The sequence below is a fragment of the Puma concolor genome, chromosome A1 (genome assembly GCF_028749965.1).
Source record: "Puma concolor isolate L17-30 chromosome A1, mPumCon1.1.hap2, whole genome shotgun sequence".
NCBI lineage: Eukaryota > Metazoa > Chordata > Mammalia > Carnivora > Felidae > Puma > Puma concolor.
This window is the reverse complement of record NC_141667.1, coordinates 108,746,702-108,774,609: the sequence shown is the minus strand read 5'-3', so window position 1 is coordinate 108,774,609 and position 27,908 is coordinate 108,746,702. Positions and strand designations below refer to the sequence as shown.

General features: G+C 40.6%; 1 long non-coding RNA gene across 1 annotated transcript in view; it reads right to left on the bottom strand.

The window, feature by feature from the left end:
- LOC147584356 (uncharacterized) overlaps nucleotides 1–25,905 on the bottom strand; it is a 91,758-nt gene extending 65,853 nt beyond the window's left edge. The window contains exons 1-2 of the long non-coding RNA XR_015248898.1: nucleotides 25,684–25,905; nucleotides 11,960–12,121 (exon numbers count right to left, since the gene is read on the bottom strand). This is a non-coding gene — a long non-coding RNA (uncharacterized LOC147584356). The remainder of the gene's footprint in view (nucleotides 1–11,959; nucleotides 12,122–25,683) is intronic.
- Between the last annotated feature and the right edge of the window lie 2,003 nt (nucleotides 25,906–27,908).

The window sequence follows — 27,908 nt, the reverse complement described above, 5'->3', positions numbered from 1 at the left end:
TCACAGGATCTGTCTTAATATCAATGCAGCTTCTCCTTTGGTAGACAGGTTTGAGTTTAGCTGTCTCAGCTATGGAAACTGAGCAAGAATGGTCACTTTCCTTTGGGGAAGGGATGTCAGTCTTCTGCTCATCTATCCTTGATCTCCTCAAATTATACATATATTAAATAATACCCTGCCCACTTGTCTTACCCCTAGGAATACCATGATCACCATTATCAGCCATCTCCAAAGATCCCTGCAGGTCAGCCTCTCCTGTGCCATTCAGATCTTGCTGCCCATGACAGCAATTATTCCCACCTTGCTTCTCATGGTTATGTGGTCTCACCTAGCCTTTTCCAATCCAGGATTCTATCATCCCCATTGCTACTAGAAGCCCTGTTCAATAACAGCATCTAACTATCAGCCAGGCCTACAAAGGATGGACACCACTGAGCTCCTTATTGATGCTGCTATTCCCCTAATTAGCACATTCCTTACTGCCTTGGAAAATAAAGTGTCCCTGGGTCCACCCAAAGAACAGTCAGCTGCTGAATTTTCCAGGCTCATAGGGGATCTATCTCAGCAAACTCCTTCCTCTATACTGTGCCGTGAGAGTTTTGCTATCTCAACTTTATTTAATGAGGCTCATCATTTTTTCAAGCTTCCAAGTGCCTTAACAGCAGCACATTTAAGCCACCTTCCAGAGCCCTTACCAAAGTGTTAAATCCTATCTCATGAAAGAGGGTCTTTGTATTCATCCTTTGTATTCTGTCACGCCTGATCCAGCACCCTCTAGACCCACTCCTGGGCATGCTTTACTGGTTTCTCCTGGTACCTGTGAGTCAGCACCTTTTATGTGTAATCCATCACCTCCCTTCCTAAACCCAGCACTTGCCTACTGTACATCTCATCCTCATTAATTGATTTTTCAGCCAGAAAAGGAAATGAAGGCAGATCTTGAGGAAAACTAGCATTGCCTCCTAAAGCCCATGTCTCATTTGAAGGGTCTACATTGTCTTAGAAGAAGAAGAAGAAGAAAGAGGAAGAGGAGGAAGAGGAGGAGGGGGAGGAAGGGGAAGAAGAAGAACAAGGACCCTATCTTCCACAAGGTAGAGTGGGCCATGTCTTCAGGCCCAGAGGCCTCAGGACAATCTGGGGATTTAAGATGCTCACCTGAAAATATTCGGGAGTTCCCTTTCCAGATCTCCATCTCTATCAGGACCTTAACTCTGATATTGAGAATTCAGCCTGCTCTGAAATTCTGCCACTCTTACAATTAAGTCTAGGGTCTGGTTTTCAGGGATGTCTGTCCTCCAGCTACAGGAGATGACAGCCTCTTTAAATTCTTCCCAAAAGGCCCACTCACTCTCATACTTTGCTTAAAATTGCAAAGTATTTTGCAAAAATAGCCTCTCATTTTCTCTCATCAATAACCACTCAATTCCACAGTCCCCTAACTGCTAGTTCTCTCATGCAGAGATGTCAGATGTGAGCCAGTACATCCCCTCCTACCTACATTCCCTCCAAAATACCTAGAGGTGAATGTTGTAGCAATGGCACTGCTCAGTGCCAGGGCTCAGTGATTCACTTCTCGTCAGGGCTGGAGACCTCACTGCCCTCTGTCTGTTGAGTACTACTACCCTTAGAGTCAACTACCTAAGACCACTTTAGTACCCAGTGTCTTAGGATATGTTTCACAGAAGCAGATTCTAAGATAAGGATTTGTGTGCGTTTGTTTTTGTTTTCGTTTGTTTGTTTTGAAGGAATGCTCTTTGACAAAAATCTGTGAGGAAAGAAGGAAGCAGGATAGGAAAGAAGAAAGAGCTGAGCAAAGATGTCTCAGGTAAAATCTAAGCTGTCAGGGGCAGGGGAGAAAGGGTCTGCAGCATGAACTGTATTGCCTGATATGTCAAACACACGGTATCTTTTCACTCAACAAAACAATCATATCTCTACCCTGGACTTTCCTCAGAATATGTCACTCACTAACTGGCAACTACCATCCTTCCACCAACAGTGAGGTTTACACTGCCTAAAAGAATTCACTACGTTTTCTTCGAAGTTCTTTAAGCTGTCTCCTCACCAGTACACAACGGGAGAAAATAATTCGAAAGTGATCAATTAATATCGATGTCAAAAAATACCATTATGGAGTTAGAATTTTACAGGGCTTGGGTCTCAGCTGTTACTTTTGACTCTGCCAAATAAACTTTTGTATGAAGAAACTCTTCCACAAAACTTCACAAGGTTAAAGTCTCCATTATAGTACTCAATTGAGGAAACTATAGCATGGAAGAGAAGGCCCTGCATTTTATATGGGTTTTCATTCCAGTTCTTGCATGACTACAGAAGCATACTTACTCCTCATTCTATGTGATCCTGGGTTACTCAGTTACCCTGTCTGTACGGGGGGATACTATGCCTAAGGAAAAGCCATGACAACCATGTATTGCTCTAGGTATCTAAGAGGAAAGAGACAAAAAACAAACTTCACCGCATCATGCAGGAAAACTTTGCCATGTTGAATTTGTTCCAATCCAATTCCATTTTTTTTTATTAAATTTTTTTTTTCAACGTTTTTATTTATTTATGGGACAGACAGAAACAGAGCATGAACGGGGGAGGGGCAGAGAGAGAGGGAGACACAGAATCGGAAACAGGCTCCAGGCTCCGAGCCATCAGCCCAGAGCCTGACGCGGGGCTCGAACTCACGGACCGCGAGATCGTGACCTGGCTGAAGTCGGACGCTTAACCGACTGCGCCACCCAGGCGCCCCTCCAATTCCATTTTTGAAAATCCCCTTGAGTCTCCTAAACTTTACCTTCTAAAACAGTACATTTTCTATCTCTGAAGGTTTCATTTGGTCCCTTATTCATATCAGAACTCATCATTCATACGTAGAAACCCCAAGTGAGGGTAGAGTGGGGCCAGTATTCATGTGGCCCCGAATGTTCAGAACCCCAGCTGTGGCACCTGATCCAGGCCTGCTCCTTCCATGTCCTTCAGCAGCCCACTGTACTTAAAGCTTTTCTGCTTTCCCTCCCTCAAATAAGTGGTCACTTCTGTGTGTTATTACCTCACAGATTTGAAATGGATTTCTATATACCCATGAGTTTCTAGAACACTGGTACAATTACATACTTCAAATTCTGATCACATAGAAATTTTACTTTTGCTACATATTGCTATGGTGAGTCTGGCACTGAGCTGAGGTTATATGACTTATTATAGAGCAGGGAACCACCTTCAAATCCAAGTTAAAAGGCTTAGAAAATATCAAAGGTGAGCCAAAGAAAGAATGTATGCTTACTGAATATACAGTAGCTTTGCTTCATAGATATATGACAGTGTAGTTATGGAAGTGAACTGTTCTACAAAAAAGTGGCATAATGATAATAAAGGGCAACCAGGTGAATTGTTCAAAACCTACCCTGCCAAAAGATTCTAATGCTACAACCTGTGGTGTGCTCCTTATATATTTACCCCAAAATGAAGCCACTGGTCAACAATTACCACCCACAGTCAACTTTAACTACTCATTCTAACCACAAACAGAGAAACAAGGTTCACTGGACATTGAGAATAGTCTATAACTTGAAAGAGAAGGACTGTCATCAAACAAACAAATCAAAAACACTGACAATGGAGAAAACACAGATAGTTCTTTTTTTAAAGATAATTGTTAAGTTAGCTAACATACAGTATATACAGTGCACTCTTGGCTTTGGGAGTAGATTCCCATGATTCATTGCTTACATACAACACCCAGTACTCATCCCAACAAGAGCCCTCCTCAATGCCCATCACCCATTTTCCCCTCTCCCCTGGACCCCCTATCAACCGTCAGTTTGTTCTCTGTATTTAAGAGTCTCTTATGGTTTGCCTCCCTCTCTGTTTGACACTATTTTTTCCCTTCCCTTTCCCCATGGTCTTCTGTTAAGTTTCTCAAGTTCCACATATGAGTGGAAACATATGATATCTGTCTTTCTCTGACTGACTTATTTCACTTAGCATTATACCCTCCAGTTCCATCCGCACTGTTGCAAATGGCAAGATTGCATTCTTTCCCATTGCCAAGTAGCATTCCATTTTATATATAAACCACATCTTCTTTATCCATTCATCAGTCGATGGACATTTGGGCTCTTTCCATAATTTGGCTAGTATACTCCAATAAATTCTAAAAGATATTCCAGCTCTATCAAACAAACATAGAATATTTGGAAAAAGGAACAATAACAAAAGAGCTAATAATCCCAATCAACTGCTGAAATAAAAATTCAAAAGTGTTATTGAACACAACACTAGTAAATCAAATACAATCTATAAAAGAGATAATACAGCTAGACCAAGTGGAGATTGTCCTAGGAATATATGACTGGTTCAGTCAATCAATGTTATTTCCCGTATCAAGAAACCAAAGAAGGAAAACCATGTGAAGATCTCAATAACTGAAGGGCAGGGGGCAGAAGCATGTGGTAAAATTCAACATTTACTCGTGATATTTTTTTAATCCTCAGCAAACTGGGAATTAAACAAGACTTCCACAGAAGGGACATCTATAAAAACCCACAGCTAACATTATACTAAGTGGTGAAAGACTACAGGCTCTCCTCCTAAGAAGAGAAACAGGTAAGGACGTATACTCTCACCATTCCTATTCAAAGTGTACTGAAGTAACAACACAAAACAGAAAATAACAAATGTCAGCTAGAATGTGACGAAACTGGAACCCTAATACATGGTGGGAATGTAAAATGGTGCAAGCTGCTTTAGAAAATAGTATGGCAGTTGTTTGAAAGGTTAAACATAGAGTTATCATATGACCCAACAATTTCACTCCCAGTTATATGCCCAAAAGAAATGAAAACACGCACCCCCCACACACAAAAATCTGTATATAAACATTCATTGCAGCATTATTCCTAATAGCCAAAAAGTAGGACAAAACAGTGTCAATCATCTGCTCAAGGGATAAATACAATTTAGCATATCCACAATGAAATACTCTGTGGCAATCAGAAGGAATGAAGTACTGACACTTGTTACAACATAGATAAACCTTGAAAACATGCTAAGTGAAAGAACCCAGTCACAACAGACTATATACTGTATGGCTCCATTTATGTGAAAAGTCCCTAACAGGCTAATCTAGAGAGACAAAGAATAGCTTTCTGGTTGCCTCAGGTGAGGGGGTTGGAAGGGAAATGGGGAGTGACTGCTAATGGGTATGGGGTTTCTTTTGAGAGGTGTAGACATCTTTTCCCCAAGACAGGCATGGCTGGGCTCTGCTAACACATGGCTTCTATGACTCTTGTTTTCCTAAGCGTGAAAGGATGATTAACCTCACTTGTGACTGATGCCTCCTCCCTCATAAATGGTAATACCTTCAATTGAGTCATAATTGAGTTTGGCAGACCTGGGAACAATTTTGCCTCTTTAAGGTGACAATAGATGTCTGTGCTATAATTTATTGATGAGCTAATACCATAGTTTAATTCTCAGGGGGAAATTTTACTTCTAAGTCCTTAGGAGACTTTTCCTTTTCACTTCCTTGTATCATTGATAAAGTGGCAATAGGCTAACATGCAGTCGTTCACTAAATTAGTTTTTAAAATAGAATATTGAAAATAAATTGTTGTAAGCCACCAAAATGACCCCTAACAGAGGCAGCATGTGATAGCAGAGAGCATGAGACTGTAAGTCAAAAGTTCTGGGTTTCAGGGGCACCTGGGCGGCTCAGTTGGTTAAGCGTCCAACTTCGGCTCAGGTCATGATCTCACAGTTCATGGGTTCAAGCCCCAAGACGGGCTCTGTGCTGACAGCTCAGAGCCTGGAGCCTGCTTCTGATTCTGTCTCCCTCTCTCTCTGCCCTTTCTCTCTCTCTCTCTCTCTCTCTCTCTATATATATATATATATATATATGTGTGTGTGTGTGTGTGTGTGTGTATATATTATATGTGTATATATATACACACACACACACATATATATATATATATATATATATATATAGTAAATAAACATTAAAAAGAATAAAAAAAAGAGTTGGGGGTTTCATGCTCAGTTCCACCTGCTGCACAGCTCTGACAAGTCACTGAACTCCGTCCCATCACCCATCAGCCCTGTAGAGACAATAATATCTGTCCTGCTGATCTCCAGTACTATTATAAAACATCTGCAACTTGTAAATTTCTATGCAACTTTAGCAGACCACTTATAGGAGAACTTGATCAAGCAGCTTGGGAAAGTGCTACCATTCTACAGGACATTTTGATAACTTCACCGCATACTCTGTCCACAGCTTCCCTAACTGAGCACTGCCTGCTTCCACCATGCAAGAGGCAGACAAGCCCTGAGAAGAATAATGCGCTTTCAACCATAAGCAAGCATTTAAATAGTTGGATGCAACCTGCCTACTGGGGTCGGGGGGGAGCTATTTTGTAACTCGAAGCATGAGTGTTGGATATTCTCTTTTTATCCCTCCAAATCTATCTCCATTTTTCACTCCCCACTCTGTGCCCCAGGAGGATGACCCATGGAATTCCATCAATGGGCTCCCTTGGCCTTTGGCTTCCAAATGTGTGTTGTCAAAGGGGAGCCCTGGCAGGAGTGGGGAAGAAGGGAAAAAGAATAAAATCAGAATATGGATCACCCTGACTCTGTCCTTTCATAATCCCATTGGCCTGGCTGAGTGCCTTGACTGAATGTCTCAACTCCTGACAGAGGGCATTTCCCATACAGCTCTCTCTCCAGGTTTTGCTCCACAGGGGTTGTAATAGTATCCCAACTGTTACTAGCCCTGGGGTCCCACACTATCTCTTGTGGTTTTCCTATACCCTGTTCACACTTGACAAATCCTTTTATTAAACTCTCCTCCAACCAGCCATCTGTTTCCCACAACTATACAGTCTCCTTGTGCCTTATATCCTACAGTTGATACAGGCACACTGAGCCTCTCATACTAAAGGCAGCGTAAAACATTCACTCCTCCCAACAAATATTCACTGAGAGACAACTTTGCCAGGCTTAGGGTGAACAACATGAATCAATCCTCTCCCTTTATTCTCAGATGGTTGATTAGGGAAGGCTTCCTTGAAGAGATGACACTGAGGCAGGACAACATAAAAAAACAGATGTGCAAAGAGTCTTTAGGAAGAAATTTCCAGGCAGAGAGACAAATAGGAGAAATGATTCTCAGGCAGAAACAAGAATGACCTTTTGAGGGATAGATACAAATCCACGTGGAGATAAGCCCATGGATATAAATGCATAAAGACTCTTTCTTTGGCTGCTGTGCAAGAGCAGACTGTACATACAGCAAGACTGGCAGAGACACAAGTTACAAGAGTATTAAAATCGCTGAGCTAAGGGATAGTGGTGGCATGCATCAGGTTGGTGACACTGAGAGCTGGGGAGAAGTGGTACTACTCAGAAAACATCTAAATTCGCTTATGAATTGGATATGGAGTATGGGAAAAAGGAATAGAGGATGCTGTGGAAAATGTTCTCGGTAACTCAGTTGTCATTTACTGAGGTGTAGAAGATGGGCTTTTTGTACGTTTTTGCAGGTGGGGATGGCTGTGGAGAAATAAGAATCTGTGAGTCTACTCGATGCCCAAATTGAAATGTTGAGGAAGCAATTGAGTATGAACCTGGCTGTTAGGAAAGTCATGAGAGTTCAAGAGCCATATGTGTGAGCCACCCTCGCATTGACTGGATAAGATTACCCTGAAGAACAGTGTGGCTGGAGAAGGTTAGGGACAGAGCCAAGAGCATTGGCTGAGGTTTAAGTCGTGGGAAAATGAGGCAGAGCTAGCAAAGAAGAAAAGCCACCAGTAAAAAAAAAAAAGAAGAAGAAGAAGAAGAAGACTACAGTGATGGGTATTCAAGGACTCATGTAAGACTGAGAGCTAAATCACCTAGGAAAAAGGGTGTTCAAGAAAAATCAATTGAGGGAGCACCCGAGTGGCTCAGTCAGTTAGGTATCCAACTCTTGATTTTGGCTCAGGTCATGATCTCGTAGTGGAGTCAGGCTCTGCGAGCTTGGGATTCTCTCTCTCTCTCTCTCTCTCTCTCTCTCTCTCTGACCTTCCCCCACTCATATTTGCTAAATAAATAAGCTTTAAAAAGAAAAAGAAAAATCAGTTATGCTACATGTTGCTGAAAAGTGGAATAAGACAAACCTGAAGAGTAAATCATTGAGCTTGCTGACATGGAGGATGTTGACTTCAACCCTAAGTTATAGAAACAAAATACGTTAATGAGAAAATTGAAGGTTATAGAATGGACACAGCCAGTGTCAACAAACTATTTGAAGGAATTTTGCTGAAGGGCAGAAGCCAGAGGAAAAGGTGGAGTCAAAGAGGGGCTGTTAATAAGACAGAAGATAATAGAGCATGTTTGTATGCTGATGGGACTCATCTAACACAGAAAGAAAAATTGATCATGTAGGAAAGAGGGGAGATGGAGGAAGGAAAAAGGCCTTTAGGAGATGAAAGATCCACTCTAAGCACAGGACCACTCACAGGACCTCAGACATTCTAAATTCTTGGTTCCAAATTCCAGTGCATGTTAGAATCCCTCGAGAATTAAGGAAAAATAGATGTCCCACAGCAGATCAAATAATCCAGAATCTCGGCATTGGGGTTTAAAAATTCTACATATAACCCCTGTTGGTAACCACTGAAGCACCGAAACAGCCAAGACAGATTGAGTACAAACGCAGCTAATTTAATCAACCTTGGTGGTTAAAAGATGAGGCAATTCTTTGATTGCTTCTATTTTCTTAGTGATATATACAACAAGGTCTGAGCTGAGAGAGTGTCGTTGGATTGGAGAGAGGGTTAAGATGTGAAATAATTTTAGGAACTAGGAAAGCAAATCTACTCAAAAAAATATAATAGGATTGCAAGGATTTGCAGAGAGTCCACTTGAGATTTGTGGTGATAAATATAATGTGACACTAAGTTAGCACAGCTGTATTTCTCCTCTAGCAACATCCATCTGGGTACAGGCAGGGAGTAGGTGGAGATATTCTTTTGTGACATCAGAAGCAGTTGGCTGCCATCACTTGACTCCTGATTCAAGTTACAAAGTGGAAGCGAGTTGTCTTTTGAAATTTGCTATCTCCATCCTGCTTCCTAAAATTCATACACACCAGGCTGACCTAACCCCTACCATCAGCCCACTGGAACATTATAAAAGAAGAGCTAGTAAAACCAAATGGAATTCTGATTGGTGGAAAGTTAAGGGTGAGGAAAGGAGATTTGAACAGTACCTTATTGAGGCACAATTTACATGAAGTAAAAATGTATAAGCCTTATGTATACTGCCTGATAATTTTGCATATTTTATATAACCATATGTGATCACTACTAGATCAAGACATAATAATATTCCCATCACCCCACAAAATTCCCCTCTTGCCAACACTCATATTCCCAGGATGAGAGGCTCCAAGGCTAACTCTCTGATTTCCACCCTCAACCCAGAGAAGCCAAGGTCAGAAAGGGATAGGGCCTGACACAAGAATTTCATTCATTCATTGATTTGTCCATTCCTTCTTTTGTTCACATACAGATAAACAGATGATACATACACATGTAGCACCCGGACGTCTGTTGTCACTCCTTTATGCCAGAGATTGCCTATCTCCTCTTCCTGGGCACCGTCCAGAGCTGAAATCTACTACTCTTCCTGTTGCTGAATCCCAAATTAATCTCGGGGCAGCAGATAGGAAACCATCTGCAAGGACTGACTTCTAATGTCCCTTCCAGCTTGAACAGCTGATCATTCCAGAGCACCAGCCTCGACCACCGTCAGAGCTGTGTGACAGGTGTTCATCACTGTGGACTCAATTCCTTATGATTGATCTAAAAAGCCTTCAAGCTCTACACTGGTGACAATACTCCCTGTTGCTCATACATTTAAAACACAAGTATATGTCTTTTGTAAAACAGTTTACATCAACTACACAAATGTAGTTCAAAATATGTCCCAAAGATGGCAGTACAATTATACTTTGTGTTCCACTGTGCCTTCAACTATTTAATTCTGCTAAATTATAAAACATGTTGAGGGGAAAACATCATGAGAGACTGGAAAAACATGAAATTTTTGTTTTCTGTTATTCCATTACTGCTACAGGAACATGTGTGAAAACAAATAACATCACACTCTGCAAAGTACTTTGAAATACGCAAAACACAATCACATACATGATTTCACTTAACCCTCACAACAAACCTGTATGATTATTATTTTAATTTCACATCATGAGGTTCAAAGATTAATTATGCCTAATTCAAGGTCACTCAGCTACCAGAGCAGCAGAACCAGTTTTCTAAAGACCAGGACTCTTACCTGCACACCCCTGCTTAGCAAAAAGCAAATATTTTGTACAATATACAAACCTGTATATTTGACCGGTCCATAATTTATTTTTTAATGTTTACTTATTTATTTATTTTGAGAGAGGCAGAGAGGGAGGGAGAGAAAGAATCCCAAGCAGGTTTCACGCTCAGCATATGAGCCCAACACAGGGCTCCATCTCATGACCAAGATCATAACCCAAGCCGAAATCAAGTCAGTTGCATAACCGATTGAGCCACCCAAGTGTTCCCATAATTTACTTTAAATAGCAGGGGTTATTATGATCCAGCAGAAACTTGGGGTTAAAGCTGTAGAATTTGGAGATGAGGTCGTTTGATAAGGAGGGTGACCAGCTCCTCCTGATTTGCCTGGGACTTCACCAGTGTAAGCACTAAGTCTCACCTCTTGGGAGTGCCCTCACTCCCAAGCAAACCAGGACAGTTGGCGATGAGCACCCTGAATCATCTTGTGTGCCCGTTAACTGATGCGTGTCCAACAGTTCTCTGAAAGCTCTGCCAAGTGGTGCCCAGTACAATGCCTTGTACTTAAAAGTGGTCAATGAATCTTTAGGATGGTTTAATTCAGCATTGTGTTTGGTTGGAGGGAGAAATATTTTCTGCTGTTTCCTAGGTAGGACATGATCGTTGGAGTTACTGTTGTTGGCTCCAGTTCATCAGCTCAGCCCTTTTGGCATCATTTCCAACTCTGGTCCCATCTAATCTCAGCTTAGTCCAAATATTCTGTACTGAGGCAGCTTCTTGAGGGCGCAGCCAAGTAGAGGACTGGAAAGATATCATGAGTGGGAGAGACTTTCCTCCACTAGACTCTCTACTTAGACAACATAAAGCAAAACCAGATACTAAAGCACTTCCTCAGTGTTGAGTGAGTGATACCCAAATGGCCAGTCTTTCCACACCCTTGAAACTACAGATATGTGAAGATTAACATGTCACTGAGAACAGAAAAACAAAGTCAGTCTCTCAGGACTGGAAGTTTTCTTTCTTCTCCCTAGTAAATGAAGTTATCAGGCAGGAAGCCATTCTGTCACTATAACCCCAAAGAAAGGAGGAAGAGAGTGAGAGAGCTCCCTAAGGAAGAAGGATGTGATGGCAAGGAAGTTGTAATAAGTCAGGAGGAAGTGGCCATCTGGTGCCTGTCGGCCTCCAGATTAGGAAGAGGACAGAAGTAGAGAAAGCAAGATTCGAGATGTTTGCTGTGTGACTTTGGATTTCCGGGTGGCTATTACAAGAGAAGACAGGCTGAGAAGAAACCTGCAGACCTCACAGAGATACCTCAAGACCCATGTGTCATACGATGCCAGAGGCCACAATTATGTCAGCGGCTTTTTTTGTTTTTAAGTTTATTTCTTTATTTTGAGAGAGAGAGCAGGACAGGGGCAGAAAGAGAGGGAGAGAAAGAGTCCCAATAGGCTCTGTGCTGGCAGTGCAGAACCAACATGGGGATGGAACTCACAAACCATGAGATCATGACCTGAGCCCAAATCAAGAGTCAACACTTAACCCACCCAGGCACCCACATGAGTGGCTCTTTAGCAACTCTAGGCAGCTGCTTTTCAGTAAAGCTGGAGGGGTTAGGGGGCTACCTGATCTTGCAGGACTGCCGAGTCTCTCGCAGCTCCTAGTGTATGGAAACTTGCAGGAGCTCCCCTGTGGCATGTGTTGGAACACATAGGAGTTGGCTCTGCTCCCTGGTAAGCTTGCTGGGGTCATTCTGCACTGACAGCCACGTCTCCAGGACCACAACCCTGCGAGAAGACCAAATAGGATTCACAGCCAGATCTTAGGAAGAACACACAGGATCACCAGCAGCTGAGGTGGGTCTGAGTCAACACAGTAGACTATTCCAAGAAATTAGAACACAGGTTCTCCAGCAACATTAGCAGACCTCAGCCACAGGAGCCAGCAAGGGAGATCAGGGACAAGAACAGCAGGGAACATTCCTTCCACAGAAGCACAAGGGTCCACTCACGGATCAGAGACCCCTCCGCTCCCCCTTGCCAATGACATGAGAACGCAGTAAGACCATGACCCCAGAAGCCATCTGTGTCAGGGACAGGGTGAAAGGGGGAGAACTGTGAAAGAATAAACATTTACTGAAAAGGAATCAGTTGAAACCAGAATATAATGATAAATGCTTAATTTAAGTTCCCCTGGCCCATACCACCCAGTAGAGTATGAGGAAGGGGGAAAAGTACTCCTAAGAAAGATTGGATTAACTGTTGATGAATAACATTTTCTTTGCACTTTTGTGAATAGAATGAGTAAATATGCCATTCTCTTGCAGGCGTTAATACAGTGAAGCTTTTAGTGTATTGATAATTCAGCAAATAGCTCTTTTGATGAATTACTCAATCAACTAATTCCTAGTCCATAAATCACAATGTGGCAAACTGGTACAGAGCAAATAATTTTTAGCAAAATTATCTTTTGATAAGTTGCTGTTCAGTGAATTGATCTGTTTCAGCCTACTGGTAAGGAAATAAAGAGTATCCCCACTCTCACGATTTTATTTTTACTCATATTGTCTTAGCAGCTCAAAGTTTGTGCTAGTTGTAAACGCTTTGAGACATTTATATTGCTTCCATATCAGCACCTGCAGCTTCACCATTTTGGCATAAACATGAAATCTAATGAAGCATGCGTGACTAGTCACAAATCTGGTGCGAGGGGCTCTCCAAATACAGTTCTAGCCTTTCCAGAATCCTTCCAGGCATAATCAGAATGCAAAAGAGGAAAGGAAGGAAACGGGGTAGGGGACAAGGAAGGGAAGGTGGCATGATACAAAAAAAACCCTGAAGCTAACTGCACTGCCTCCGTGAAAATCCACAGAAATAGCACCATGCTTTCTCTGCTGGAGCTTGCGTGCCTTGGGCTCACTTTGAGATAATCTTCCCCAGCTCAAACCACTGTGTAGCTCCACACCACACAGAATTCTTTCCCGTGGCTAAACTTCGTTGGTGGATGGTATCCAACAATTTTCCTAAGATCTATTTTGCATAAGTTGAGACTTATGTGTCCCTGGGAGCATCTGTAGTAAGACATCCTTACAATCAAAAGCATCCCAATGTCATATTACACAGTGTGGAAGGAAAGCTCTTGGTCTCGATTCTAGCTCTCTTTGCTCAACTCAACACAAGCATTGGTGAAGCTGGTGGTCTTCGTGGTCTCCCTCCACCTCCTGCCTTTTTCATGGCTCTCTGATTGCAACAACTGCATGACATCTTCCATCAGCTAACTCAGCCCCCACTGATATCCCCATTTTTTGGACACCTATAAGCACTGCTTGTCTGTATCACTCATTTGGGCTCTCAAACTCCATACAACTCATATCTTCCTTATTTCATGCATGTGTCATTCTAAACATCATAAACCTCTTGAATGGAGATGTTGTGTCTCGGATAGTCAGAACCTCATTGCGTGATGAGGACATCCGCACATGCTCCAATAAGGGCTTATGGAATTGAATGGAACTTTCAACTGCAACTTAAACACTCTGCTCTGATTTAGAAATAATTTTGCTTGCTCATATGCTCAAAATAGACACCATACCAAGTTATTTAGTAGAAAGAATGCTTTCAGAAAGATTTTTATAATGATGGGGAAAGATAGCATTCAAAAATGGAACTGAATTAGTTCTTTGAAAAACAACTTTGGAACATGATATTCTTCTTACAAATTTGTTGAACAAAGCATACAGATCTAGTATATATAGATATTTCGGGGTCAGGGAGAAACAAATGCAGGATCCAAATGAGATAATAGAGACAGAGATTGAGTAATTCACTTAAGAGGGAAAAACCTTACAAAATGAAAGACAAGAAAACAGAGAAAATAATTATCTTCGTGTCTTAATAGGTCATAATGGGAGTATGAGGATATTTTTAGGGTGAATATGATCTTGGTGCAGAATGGGAAACCATGGTCAGAAAACAAAATAATTTTTGACAAAGGGCTCATACACAGATCTTTCTTTAAGTATTAAGTCTATTAAAGTCTCCCTAAATAAACTTAAAATCAATTTGTCAATGTAGATGCATATCTCAAGAATAGATCTGTTACTATAAATACAGAGAACAAAGTGATGGCTGCCAGAGGGGAGGGGGAGGGGGGATGGGTGAACTGGGAAAAGGGGAAAGGTAGTAGGTACAGGCCTCCAGTAACGGGATGGGTAAGTTATGTGAATAAAAGATAGAGCATAAGGAATACAATCAATGATATTGTAATAAGAAGCTAAGGGGACAAGTAGTGTCTATTCTTGCAGTGAAGGTACCATAATGCACAGACTCGTCAAACCACTACACCATACACCTGAAACTAATGTAATGTTTTGTGTCAACTATACTCAAATAAAAAAAATGTATATCTATTTGCTTCTGGGCATTAAGATGCATTCTTTACATTCTATTGCACTTGGTTAATCTTTGGGGTATTGAATTTTCATTTGGGAACATCATTCAGAAGTATGGAGAAATTGCAGTTAAAAAGCAAATGAAATAAAGACCAAAAAAAAAAAAAAAAAAGAAAGGTTAAAGATTTTGTAAGCAAAATAGAACTAGAGAACTACTCTGAAAAATTTTGTTGTATATGGAAGTCAAAATGACACCATTTATATTTAGAAATATAGCAGTAAATGGCAGAGAAACAGCTAAAGGAGGTGGAAATAGTGCCTCCGCGGAGAGGACAACAGAGATGGAAGACGATAGGACAAGGACTATTTGTTTTACTACAAGCTTGTTACTCCCCATTGATTTTTAAACCCACTCACGAATTACATTGGGGAAAAAATTAACATGAAGTTGTAACTCAAGTGTGAGATGCTGTGGAGCTGACTGGAGGTGCTACAGACCTGGGTGGAAATTCTTGGCTGGGGACCTTCACTCTGGGTGACTAGGTGGAGAAGTAGCCAGGGTGGCTTGGGGTCTGTGCCTCATGTTAAGCAGAGGGCTTTTCTCTGAGGCTGTTTTCCTGGAGTAAGTTCACAGTGTGTAAAAGGGATCAACCAAAAGTCCAGTGTACGTGTATTTTTAAAGATATGGAGATTATCACCAGAATTAAAGAAGTTTCTTCCAAGAGGAAGGAGTGATGGTGAGGAAGATAGAAGCCAACTGTCACTTTCTTAGAATGACAAATCCATTTTAACCATGCACATATACTAGTGGGAACATTTAAAAGAGTAAAAGCCTTTTTGCTGCAATCTATAATGGATCATCTCCAAAATGTAAATAACCACTTCCCACAGGGATTGTGCCGTTTTCATACATGTCTCTCTCACATTACTGAGTCCAGTGCTTTTCGCACACCAAAGTAGTCAGTGGGTATTGAGTGAATGGATGAAACTTGATCCATGTGTCTGCTGCATATTCTCCCTGTGCCCTCCTAGATCACTCTCCAACTTTATCCACTCTGTTGACTTCCAGTTAACTCAGACAGTGGGAGGCCCTTCCAGGAGATCTGATGATGGGAGAGAAAGAGGGACAGGTATTTGCTCCATCAGCTCTTTCCCTCTCTTTTTCTCTCTGCCAGGTCCCAGGATGGCAGTGGCCATGTTCCCCCCACCCAAGTCCACAGTTCTTGCTAGGCAGCCTTTTTTCTACAACTTCAGCTCTGGCCAGATTCCAGCAACCCCTCCCTCTCCTTGTCCCTTCAGACCCAGGGGAGGTGCCAGATTCCTGATGTTTTTAGCCCCTGTATGTTCACCACCTTCCTCGCACCTTGGCAAATACTCCTGTCTTTACATTTCTTCCATTTCTCTTTTGATTGTTCTGCTTGATTTCTCTCCTATTTCCAGCTCAACCTTGACAGATGCAACATGTACCCAAAGTACTGGTCAATCCAATTCAGTGAATCTTTAGAGTACAAGGCATTGTACAAAGGTAATGCAGGAGATACAAAGATTCGTTCTTACCCTTTAGGGAGGGGTATACAAGGAGACATAAAAATAATCATACATTCAACATACGGATCAATTTGATTCCTCACAGATGTAAAATATTAAAAGAGAATGATGGGCAAGCTCGGAGAAGGCACACAACTTCCAAATTTTCTCTTTTCCCACTTGGTTGCTAAAGAAGCTGGGTATATATCACGGGAGAGTGGGTATATATCTATATAGTGGGTGGGTCTATACATCTGCCTTATCCTTTGCCATAATTAAGTTAGGACAAGTACCTTAATAAACAGTTCCTGGATCTGGGATTCATTCCAGCACCTATCTGAAATGCACTGAAGACCTTAGGAGGTTGATGTGGAGCAATGAGATGTAAAGCCCAAACTCCTTTATTATTTGTGAATGCATAATTTTTTGTTAAAAAGCAGAGAGTTTATAAAGTCAGAGGCTTCCCAGGGTAGAGGGAAAGAAATACATTTTCCTGATCCTATTACCTTTTGTCTACCCTCCTCAGCTTTGTCTCCTGAGCCATAACGTTGGTTTGTTGGGAGAAGAATTGAATATAGACCAAGATTTTAAAAGTTATATGACAGGGAGTCTTACTAGTTAAGGGCAGACTACTTGGATTCAATCTTGATCTTGCTACTCCCTTAGATAAGCTACTGAACATCTCTGCGCTTCCGTTAACTTATCTGTAAAATGAGGATAGGAATAGTACTTATCTCCTAGGATCATAATGGAAATGAAATGAGTCAACATGAAAAGCATTCACTGTTGTTCTTGTATTCTGGGGAGCTTATGAAGTCATTATGAAATCCTTTGTCTGACTTAGACTTGGCCTGGCACATGGACTGTTTTTCTTCATGTGAAGAATTCCACGTGGCCAGTAAAACTCTTGAAATGTTGCCAGTTCAATGTCTCTGTCTTAATTTTTATCTCCTAAGATGAGCCCAGATTTGATATAACACTCTGAAACATAGTAAAATTTAATAAAACTTAAGAAGTCTTCAAACTCTAAGGTACAGAGGGCTCACAGGAGGGAGGGAACTGATTGGGAGCAGGTCAGGAGACACTTTATGAAGGTGGGAATTTGAGATGGAAAGTGAAAAAATCAGTAGGACTTGCAGGAAGGACGAAAGAAATGGTATACAGCTATCCTCTTAGGAAACCATTTTTAGTCACCAGATTGTGCTTGTCTTTTGTTTATTCCAGGGTACTCTTTTTAAAAGCACTCAGTCTTCCCAAGGACAGCACTAATAGGCTCTGATATTGTCTATTCTGGTAGAAAAAAAAAAGAGGGGGAGAGAGAGAGAGAGAGAGAGAGAGAGATAGCCAAACAAAGGTTATGTAACCATGTTACAAATGCTTTGTGTTTCACTTTGCCAGAATTTCATTAAAGACTGAATTTACAATACTTAGGTATTGATGTGTGTGTGTGTGTGTGTGTGTGTGTGTGTGTGTGTGTGTGTGTGTGTATAATCCAGATGCTAGCCTTTCTATCCCTGCTTCTAAGTCACTTTCTTCTGGTTTATTTGGGGGAAAGGAAGTCTTGTCTCGTACCTGTCCTGAGTCAGGACCATGCCACAGCTGGTTCTGTCTGCCTGTTAGTGTCCCCACAGGCCATCATTCACTCTCCTGCTAGTTGTTGCCAACACATGTGGCCTATCGCCCCTTTGAAAAGATGGCGCCCCCACACTGTAGGTGTCAGCAAAGACGAAACTACAGGACTGGATTTTCACTGCCCTGATTTTTTATTTCCCCCCATCGCCAGCCTACAAGGTTGTGCTGGCAAATTACATTTTTCCCAAAGATTTAGAGTTCTAGGAAGTTCACAGCAAAACAACTTATAACTGAATATTAGATGTCCTTGGTCTTGAATGTCTTGGCTTTTCCACTACTGGGAATTTTCTTCCTTCCCCTGTTTTACTGCCAAGTTTCTCTCTCCTTATCCCCTCTGGATCCTCTACCCTTTCAGATTCACCCCAACATAAAAATCTTTGTTTATTCTTATGCAGATCAATTCATCTTTTTGTTTCATCACCCTCTTTGAATGCATGCCCTCCAGGTCTCTCCTTTCACACTCAAACAGCTCACCAAGGCATTTTCTTAAACAAAGACATTAAGAGGACTCAGGCACCAGGTGCTAAATTGTAAAAAGGTATGAGGTGATGGAGAGGAATCCTCACAGAGGAAAACTGTAATGGACTATGAATGGATCAGTCAAGATAGTTATCCCTCCACTGAGGTGCCAGCAAATCTACAGACAGTAGCAAAATGGAAGACCACCTTTGCTTAGTCAGATGAAAGGTTAGATGAGTGCATAAAGGTGGATTGTCTAGAAATAGAACAGAGAGGGAGATTACCATGGGGGTGTTTTATTGAGAGAATGCCCTCAGGGAAACATGTAGGGGAATGAGGAAACTTGGATGGGGCCAGGGAAAAAAGCCAGGCACTATGGGGTTCGGGCAAAATCTAGCCCTAACCTGTTCCCTCAGGGAACTCTGGAGCAAGAATAACACCACAGAGTTACCCTAATTTGAAATGGGAGTTCAGGCTGTTGTACTCACGTTTCAGGCAGACACTGAGCGTGCACCACCCTTACGGGGACAGGGTAAGCTCCTAAGCAATTCCAGACACAGTGGCTCTTGTTGGCAGAGGGCAGTTCTCAGAAGGGTGCACCTGTGAGCAGGTACCAGCTAACGTGTAAAGCGGCTGGGGGAGGGGTGCACCATCCTGATAAGGGGGGAGGGGCATCTACTACATAGATTACATAGTAAGAGCATCGACCACAATGCCCAGTACCTCACAGAAGAACTTACTGTGCTAGAGCCAGGTCTGGCCGTGACTCAAGTAGCCACTAGAGAGAACCAGACCCAGGGCACACACACCGAACTGCATTTTGCCCGTCACTTTCTTTGGCATTTTTTCCCTTCCCTAACTCAATTCAGAATTTCTACTCCCTCCGTATCTTCAGCATATTTCATATTTTAATTTTATAATGACTCACCAACCATTAACATTTACTATTCTCACCTTCTGAGTATTGCCCGGTTGGTTCCACAATAGATACTATTACAGTCGAGCCACCAAATTCTGGTAACATAACTAGATGCACGCATGAAGCTTACAGAGGATCAAGGGGTTGCTGGATTCTGACTGGTTGGATTGCTTATAGATTGATCTAAACCTTAGCTACAGAGGCCAAGATTCATGAAAATGGTATTGCTCTTGCAAAAGCAGTAGATGCGGTATTCACTTAATATTTTATATAGCAGTGTTTCTAAGCAAATATTTGACAATGTCCCGTTCATGTCATAACTGCAGAAAGAATAACCCAGAACACAATGTTTCCCTATAACAAAAGAGAATGGAAATAAAAGATGTGCACAATTATATAGTGTAGTATTAGAGCCAAGATTAGTCAGTTACCAAGAACAATCAAACTAATTAAATAAACGAGTTAATTTCAAGGATTCAAAAACCTCACAGACCCTAAGGACAGGCAATGACACAGAGAGCTGCAATATCAGAAGCTCTCTATTTCTTGGCGACAGTGCACTCTCCTCCACCCTTGTTTTTCTCTGCCGTCAGGTCCACGTGTAGGATCTCTCAGTCATTGTTCTTTCCCTCCTCATCACACACAAGGCTCTTGGCTCAACTCACATAGAATGCTAATGACTTGAAACTTCCCTCTAGGTCTCTCCATTCAAATCCTCCATTCAAATCCTTGAGAACGAGAATCTGATTGGGCAAGGTCACTCTCTCTACACCAGCTGAACTCTGTACAGGATCAGAGGAGCCCTGTCACCTACTCTTGGGAGCAAGAGAGCTTAAATTAGACAATTTAATTGGGTAGGGGTGTCTGGGTGGCTCAGCTGGTTAAGTGTCTGACTCTTGATTTCACCTGAGGTCATGATCTCACAGTTTGTGAGTTTAAGCCTCATATCGGGTTCTGCACTGATGGCACGAAGCCTGCTTGGGATTCTCTCTCTCCCTCTCTCTTCCCCTCCCCTGCTCGCTCTCTCTCTCAAAAATAAATAAATAAACTTAAAAAAAATAAAATTTAACTGAGATTCATAGATACATTGATGTTTGTGGTAGAGTTTGCAGGTATCACACACGTTCACACCGGTAACTGGTTATTCTCACCGTGTTCTCCAGCTGCTTTGCTTTCTTCGTGGGTCATATGAATTTCCTATGGTTTTTGACCTTCTTTGTTTTCAAATAAAAGTATTAAAAAGCTATAAATATCTTAAGTGATTCCTTTAGCTGCATCCTACAAATATTGATTGACGTGTAGAGTTTTCATTACTACTTAGTTCTAAATTGTTTATTCACTTTTTCAATACAAAGACTGTTTTTCAAACACTACAGTTCCTAACTTATTTTTGAAACTATTCTTTTGTTTTAATTAGCACGCATAACATTAACCCTTAGGAATGTATTGAATTTTCCAATGTGGCCTATGTCATAAGAAAAAAGAGCAGAGACTCAAACTTTTGAAATATTGCTCTTGTCATTTACTGAAGATCTGCATACAGCAAAGAATGAGAGTGACCATCAGTCAGGAACCAGAGACCAGTGCCCTTCAGAATCCACCATATGAATTTTGAGGAGTTTCCTTTGTACACAGGGGTAAAATGCAAAGGTCTCCCACATGTACCTTCCAGGAAGTGCTTTGAGACCTCCTGGGAAGAGAAGACGTATCCACAAGTAAAGAAAGATTTGAAAATGTAATTTCCAAATAATAGGAAGCACAGTAAACTGGATTGAAAAAACATTTGTAAAGAGACAAAGTATTTGTCCAGGGGAAAAAGTAGAAATGTCATTGAAGTTTATTTAAAGGGCTGCTGGTGGTTGTTCAATAAGTAAAACTTTAAAATATCTGCATGAGTTACATTTTTTTAAGTTTGTATTTAAATTCCAGTTAGTTGACATACCCTGTAATACTAGTTTCGGGGGTACTATTTCGTGATTCAACATACATGTCGATGTATGCGTCATACAACGTCCATATGGATGATGCGTCCATACAACATCCAGTGCGCATCACAAGCGCACTCCTTAATGAATTACAATTTACCTTTTAGAATACACGACATAACATGCTATTCATGTCTCTTTGTAAATATTCTGTGAGTTCTTAAAAAGAATGTGGATTCTCTGTAAGGTGCAAAGTTTTCTACACGTCTCATAGTCTTGTGGCACTTGTTGGTATCAATTCTTAATTTGTCTGCTTAATCTTTAAGTTTCTTTTCTTTTTTTTTTTTTTTTTTTTTTAAATTTTTTTTTTTCAACGTTTTATTTATTTTTGGGACAGAGAGAGACAGAGCATGAACGGGGGAGGGGCAGAGAGAGAGGGAGACACAGAATCGGAAACAGGCTCCAGGCTCCGAGCCATCAGCCCAGAGCCCGACGCGGGGCTCGAACTCACGGACCGCGAGATCGTGACCTGGCTGAAGTCGGACGCTTAACCGACTGCGCCACCCAGGCGCCCCAATCTTTCAGTTTCTAAGTGTGTGTTAAAATCTGCATTCGGTTGTTGATTTACCTTTTTTCACCCTAAAGCCTGGCAGTCATTGCTATATTTTAAGGCTGTTGTTAGATGCATGTATTTTTGCTGGCCATATTTTATGATCCTATATTTTATTTTACAGGATATAATACCTTTTCCGTCATTTATACTTTTTGCCTGCTAAATTATTACCGTTGCTACTTAAGCTTCTTATTGTATAATATTTTCCTGGTATTTCTTTTAAACATTGTATTGAGTTTTTGTCTTAAATATTGTTCTTACAGAGAAGATATTGTTGAATTTTTTTTTTAAAGTCCAATCTAAATCTGTCCTTTAATTGATTTAACTGTTTGCATTTATTTTATATTAAGGCTTGTTTCTGTCTTATTTAATCCTACCATTTACCTTTCTTTTTGTTTCTTTTTTCTCCTTTGTGGCTTCCATTAGGGAGTTTGAGTGATTTTTCTTCACCTAATGGTTATATATTATTATATACATTCTTTTGGTGGCTCTCCTTTAATACCCACACTTGAGTTTATTTATACTGCTGATTTTTAAAATTAATATCTGTAACTTAATCCTAATAAAAAAAGTAATTTAACACATCCTCATGTCCTTGTAGTACTTCCCATTGCCCCCCCCCCCACACTTAACATGTTGATAATGTCTACAATTTTAATTTTTGTTTATTATAGGTAGGATAGTTTTCATTTTCTTTAGTCCTGGCTTTTAAAAATGAAAAACCATAGACTTAAACAAGTTATTCTACCACCCATATTTCTCTTATCTCTTGCTGTAGACTCTAGAACTTTTCCTCTCCACAAGTGTTTTCAGAGTCTGTGTGGTAGGCCTTCTGAGGTATGCATGCATGAGGATATTTTTATTAAACTTTCAAATTTGATTGAAAATTTGGTTGGGTATAAATTTCTACTTTTGAAATTTTTTTAGTACTTCAAATATATTACTTTATTGCCTTTCTTCATCTCATGTTGCTGATGAGAAATCTGATGTATGATTTTTTTTTTTAATTTTTTTTTTCAAAGTTTATTTATTTTTGGGACAGAGAGAGACAGAGCATGAACGGGGGAGGGGCAGAGAGAGAGGGAGACACAGAATCGGAAACAGGCTCCAGGCTCTGAGCCATCAGCCCAGAGCCCGACGCGGGGCTCGAACTCACGGACGGCGAGATCGTGACCTGGCTGAAGTCGGACGCTTAACCGACTGCGCCACCCAGGCGCCCCTGTATGATTTTTTTTTTGATGATCTCTTCTTTCTCTTGGAAAGCTTTTATAGATTTTCTCTTTGTCTTTGATAGTGTTTAAACCTCTCTATCATATCTAGATATTTATTTTTCTTTTTTCATCTGAAGTGTTTTATCATTTATTTATTTTTGGAAAATTATCCAAAATTATTTCCTTAAATAGTTCCTCCTCTTTTATTTTTCTTTCCCTTTGGGTCTCCCATTTCCTAAATGTTGGCACTGCCTTCCAAATTTCTTAGTGTTTCCTTTTCTGTTTTCTTTATCGTTTCTTGCTGTTTTCTGAAAGAGTTCTTTTGATTTTCCACATCATTATCTTGTTCCTTAGCATTCTATGTCTGTATCTATCGAATACTTATTTTAAATTCTCAGAGTTTCTATTCCAATATTTCTCAGATGGTAAAAAATATATATATTATCCAGTTTGTGGTCATTCTTTGAGATAGTTGAATTCTTCATCTGTTAGTCATTTTGGCCTTTGAGCTCATGTTCACATAGGGTTTCAACTAATCTTTCTAATAATGTGCACCAGTGAACACCCATAGTCAGGCCCTCATCTGTGTCAGTCCAGGTGTATTGAGGGAACAGAAGAAAACATGAGTCGAGGATGAGAGTCGTACACACAATAGAACCACTGATGATCCCTGCCCCTATCCCAAGCCTTTACCATGATACTTATGGAAGGGCAGCACTGAGAATAGGCTAGGTTGAAGTCATAGCCCTAAGGGTTTAGAAGAGCAATGCTGAAAGACCGACACTGACCTTGCTTTTATGAACACCTTACCCAGCAGGACTTAAGATGCTGCCCTGATTTTGTTCCCAGCACACAAATGTCAGAGTTGAAGAGCAGATAATGATTGTTCCAAGGTAAACCAAAAGAGAAGAAAGAGTAGAACTTAATATTCTAACCCATCCTCCCTTTATCGTCACAGGCAGCAGCCCTGCACGCCAGCCTGAGCCACCCAACAACTCCTGCTCTTCTAGGACAGGCTGTGGTCTTCCCAGGACTTTTTCACTATTATTGCTGGTGGTGCCGCTCCTGAAATCCATACCTTCCTCTTACTTCTACAATTACTGCGGCATTGCTTTCGAGGGTAGCAGCCTGCAATGTAGGCTTGTCTGCCATCTCGGCAGAAAGCAGAAACTGAGACATTTCAATAGCTCTTGATCTATCAGGGATCCAGCATTTTGGACTCAACATAGCCTCCAAAAATACTGAAGCAATTTGCACAGCCACTAGAATGTAGCACAGGGCTTACTATTTTGTAACCTCACCGGCAACGTGTTTAATCGTTGTGTATTTTTCTAATTCAGTAGAAAAAAGTACATCTCACTGGTTGCTGTGCATTTCTCTGTTCATTAATAAAGCTGAAATTTTTTCCAACAGGTTTACTGAGTCCCTGGATTTCTTCTCATGAGAATTTGATGATTTATGGCTTTTACTATTCTACCTTTTCAAAGCTTAGTGTGTTGTTTTTTCTCATTCAGTCTTCTATGATTTACTTTGACTTATAATTTATTGATTTGACACTCAGGATTTTTTTAAGTATATTATAAAAAAGACTTTATAGCATGATAAGAGTAAAAACAGATCTGATAATACCACAGAAATGGCATTCTCCGAGAGCTGTCTATGAAATAAAGATGGGGACATATTTTGTTTTCTATGTCCGAATGTTACTATTTGTATGCACTCACAACTGTCAATATTTTCCTTTATTATTTTATCTATTGTTTCTAAGCCTCTAATTATAAAAATATCTCTTTGCAACCTTCAAAGCTGTTAAATTATATTTTATTCTGATTTCTAAACTTTAGTATTTTATTAGTCAATCTTTTAATTCATCTGAAATGGATTTGCGGGGTGAGGAAAATGGGTTGAAATGTGAAAATTACAAATTGACTTTCAAAATGGACTCTCCCCTACCTTTTATCCAGCTGAATTATTGCTACAGTAGATGGCATAAGGCCACGTATCCAGGCATTGCAAAGAAGATAAATACTCTTGTCAAAGAAAGATTGCTCAGCCAGAAGAGAATAATGACAGAGAGGAAACTCATAAAATGTTCTTATTGAGAGACTGTTTTGGTTTTTGTTGTTGATTGTTTTTTTTTTCCCCCTCTTCTGCTGTTCTGATAGCTTGATTGTTGGGGGAAGGGCTGAAAAAGGAAATGGAAGGAGCTGGCTGATTTGAACTCTTTATCTAATGTAAAATTGCCTGCAAAATACAAGCACAAGTTTGAACTGCTAAAGCTGGCACAACCCAGCCTGAAATACCTGGTTTCAGGGAGAAGCTGAACGGTGACAACTACACTTTGGAAGTGGATATGAAAAAACTCAGTACCTACATGATTCACTTTTTTTTTCCTATTTACCTTTGACTCAAATATTAATGAATTCATAATAATACACTTATATTCTTTGATATCCATATCATTTACAGATTACACCCGGCTCTTTCAACCCCAAATGCTGATCATCAGTTTCCAGGCAGTCTTTGCAAACCAGGGGAAAGTCCTGTGGCCCCTTTTTGCTAATTGTCTGGAAAAAATAAGATACCCAGATGACAGAAATGTTCTCAGTGCCCTTCCTGTGTGTTTTCTCCCTTAGGAAATAATTTGCTTTATTGAATTTCTACAGTTCTTACCTTCAACGTGGCGGAAGGTGTTTATCAAGCTGCTTGCAGACTTCATGCCCGGATAATTCTGCGGCTTGAGCGCCACAGTCGTCAAATTACTTGAACGAAGTCAGTTTCCTCCTTTGTGCCTCAGTGTTTTCATTTGCAGTAGCATGTAGCTCCTACGTGTTTGAGGATTCATTTATTTGAAATATATTTATATGAATGCTTGAGGATCATAGATGAATGGGATTTCATAATTGCAAAGGAGAGGTTAAAAAAGGAACAAGAGAGAACTTGGAGTTATTTTTAACCTATCCACTCTAATGGCAACAGCTGCTGCTAATTCCTAAAGTGATATTATCTGGCTTGCTTTACACGGAGTTTTTATTGTTGTTGGTTTTTGTTGTTGTTGTTGTTAGATGGTGTCTAACATATATGAGTATCCCTTAAATAAATGAATAAATGAAACCCAGCAATTCATTTTCCATGCTCCAAAATTAACTAAAGGCTATATGGCAGCCTAAAATCAACCGTCTACAGTGACTAATTTGAAGAAAGTACATTAAAATCATTAGACAGATAAGGCCATGCCTCACTGAAAAAAATTTAATACTATTTTACAACTTTAAAAGCTAATCCCATAAGAAAGTAATTAAGAACAGCTCTGTGGTGTTTTGTTTTGGCCTCTTTTCCTATTCTATTAGAAACAGCTGATTAATATTCCTGTTAGATGTGTGTAATTCAGATTAAATAGAAAAAAACCCCACACTTTCCTATTTCAAGTTCTTTCTACTATATTGTGAGATCTGGTTCCTACTGGCCTTTACTACTCAGCATTAGAATACTTTTCTTGGGTGGGTTTTACCTCTTAGAAACCCCCACACTAGGGGGCTAGGTTCCAAAATTGAAGTTCTTTTATTAGATTAGCTGTCCTGTTCCTACCCCACCCGCCCCCCCACCCCCCCCTGCATCCCTGAGGGAATAGGTTCAGTGTGGACCAAATATCAGACTGGTGAGGGATGAAGGGAGGATGAAAAAGTGGAGGCAGCCAGGTAGCTGGTAAACCCTCGAGGGGGATAGGTAGCAGGACCCTGGGCAGCTGTCTGGGTGTTGGGGGGAAAGAAGGAAGAATTTAAAAGGAAACAAGGGAAACCCAAAAAGTTACAAACTTAACTGCACCCTTAATGTTCAATCAGCCAGTCAGTCAACCAACATCTATTGAGTGCCTGCTGTATAAGCTGGCAGTGTGCCAGGTTCCAGACACCTATGTCAGTATCAAAGATACAGCTTCTTTCCATTTTTAACGAGTTTATAATCCACAAGAAGAGACAACAGGAAGATCTAATGGTGACAACAGAAGCTAAAAGGAGATAAAGGTCATGTATTCATTCATCCTTGAATTCCTCTGCTCCCGTCTTCTCTTAAATCTACTCCAAAAGGGCTCTTACTCCCACCACTCCTCCAAAACTGCTTTCAGAGTATGGAGGTTTCTCAAAAAACTAAAAGTAGAACTACCCTATGATCCAGCAATTGCACTAGTAGGCATTTACCTAAATGATACAAAAATGCTGATTCAAAGGGTACATGCACCCCAATGTTTATAGCAGCATTACCAACAATAGCCAAATTATGGAGAGAGCCCAAGTGTCCATCAACTGATAAATGGATAAAGAAGAGGGTGGTATATTTACAAGGGAATATTACCCAGGCATCCAAAAGAATGAAATCTTGCCTTTGCAATGACATGGATGGAGCTAGAATGTATTATGCTAAGCGACATAAATCAGTCAGAAAAAGACAAATACCATATGATTTCACTCATATGTGGGATTAAGAAAAAAAACAGATGGCCATATGGGAAAGGGGAAAAAATGAGAGAGGGAAACAAACCACAAGAGACTCTTAATGATAGAGAACAAACTGAGGGTTGATGGAGGGAGATGGGTGGGAGGTGGATTAGATGGGTGATGGGTACTAAGGAGGGCACTTGTGATGAGCACTGGGTGTTGTATGTACGTGATGAATCGCTGAATTCTACTCCTGAAACCAATATGGCGCTATATATTAACTAAACTTTAAATAAAAAGTAAAAAAACAACAACAACAACACGTTTTCATAAAGGTCACCAATGACCAAATGCTAAATCTAACAGCCATTTCTCAGCTTTAAGCAACTCTCCAACAGAGTTTGTCAGAATTCATTCTCCCTGAAATAGTTTTCCCTTAGCTCCCAGGACAAGACACTCTCTTCG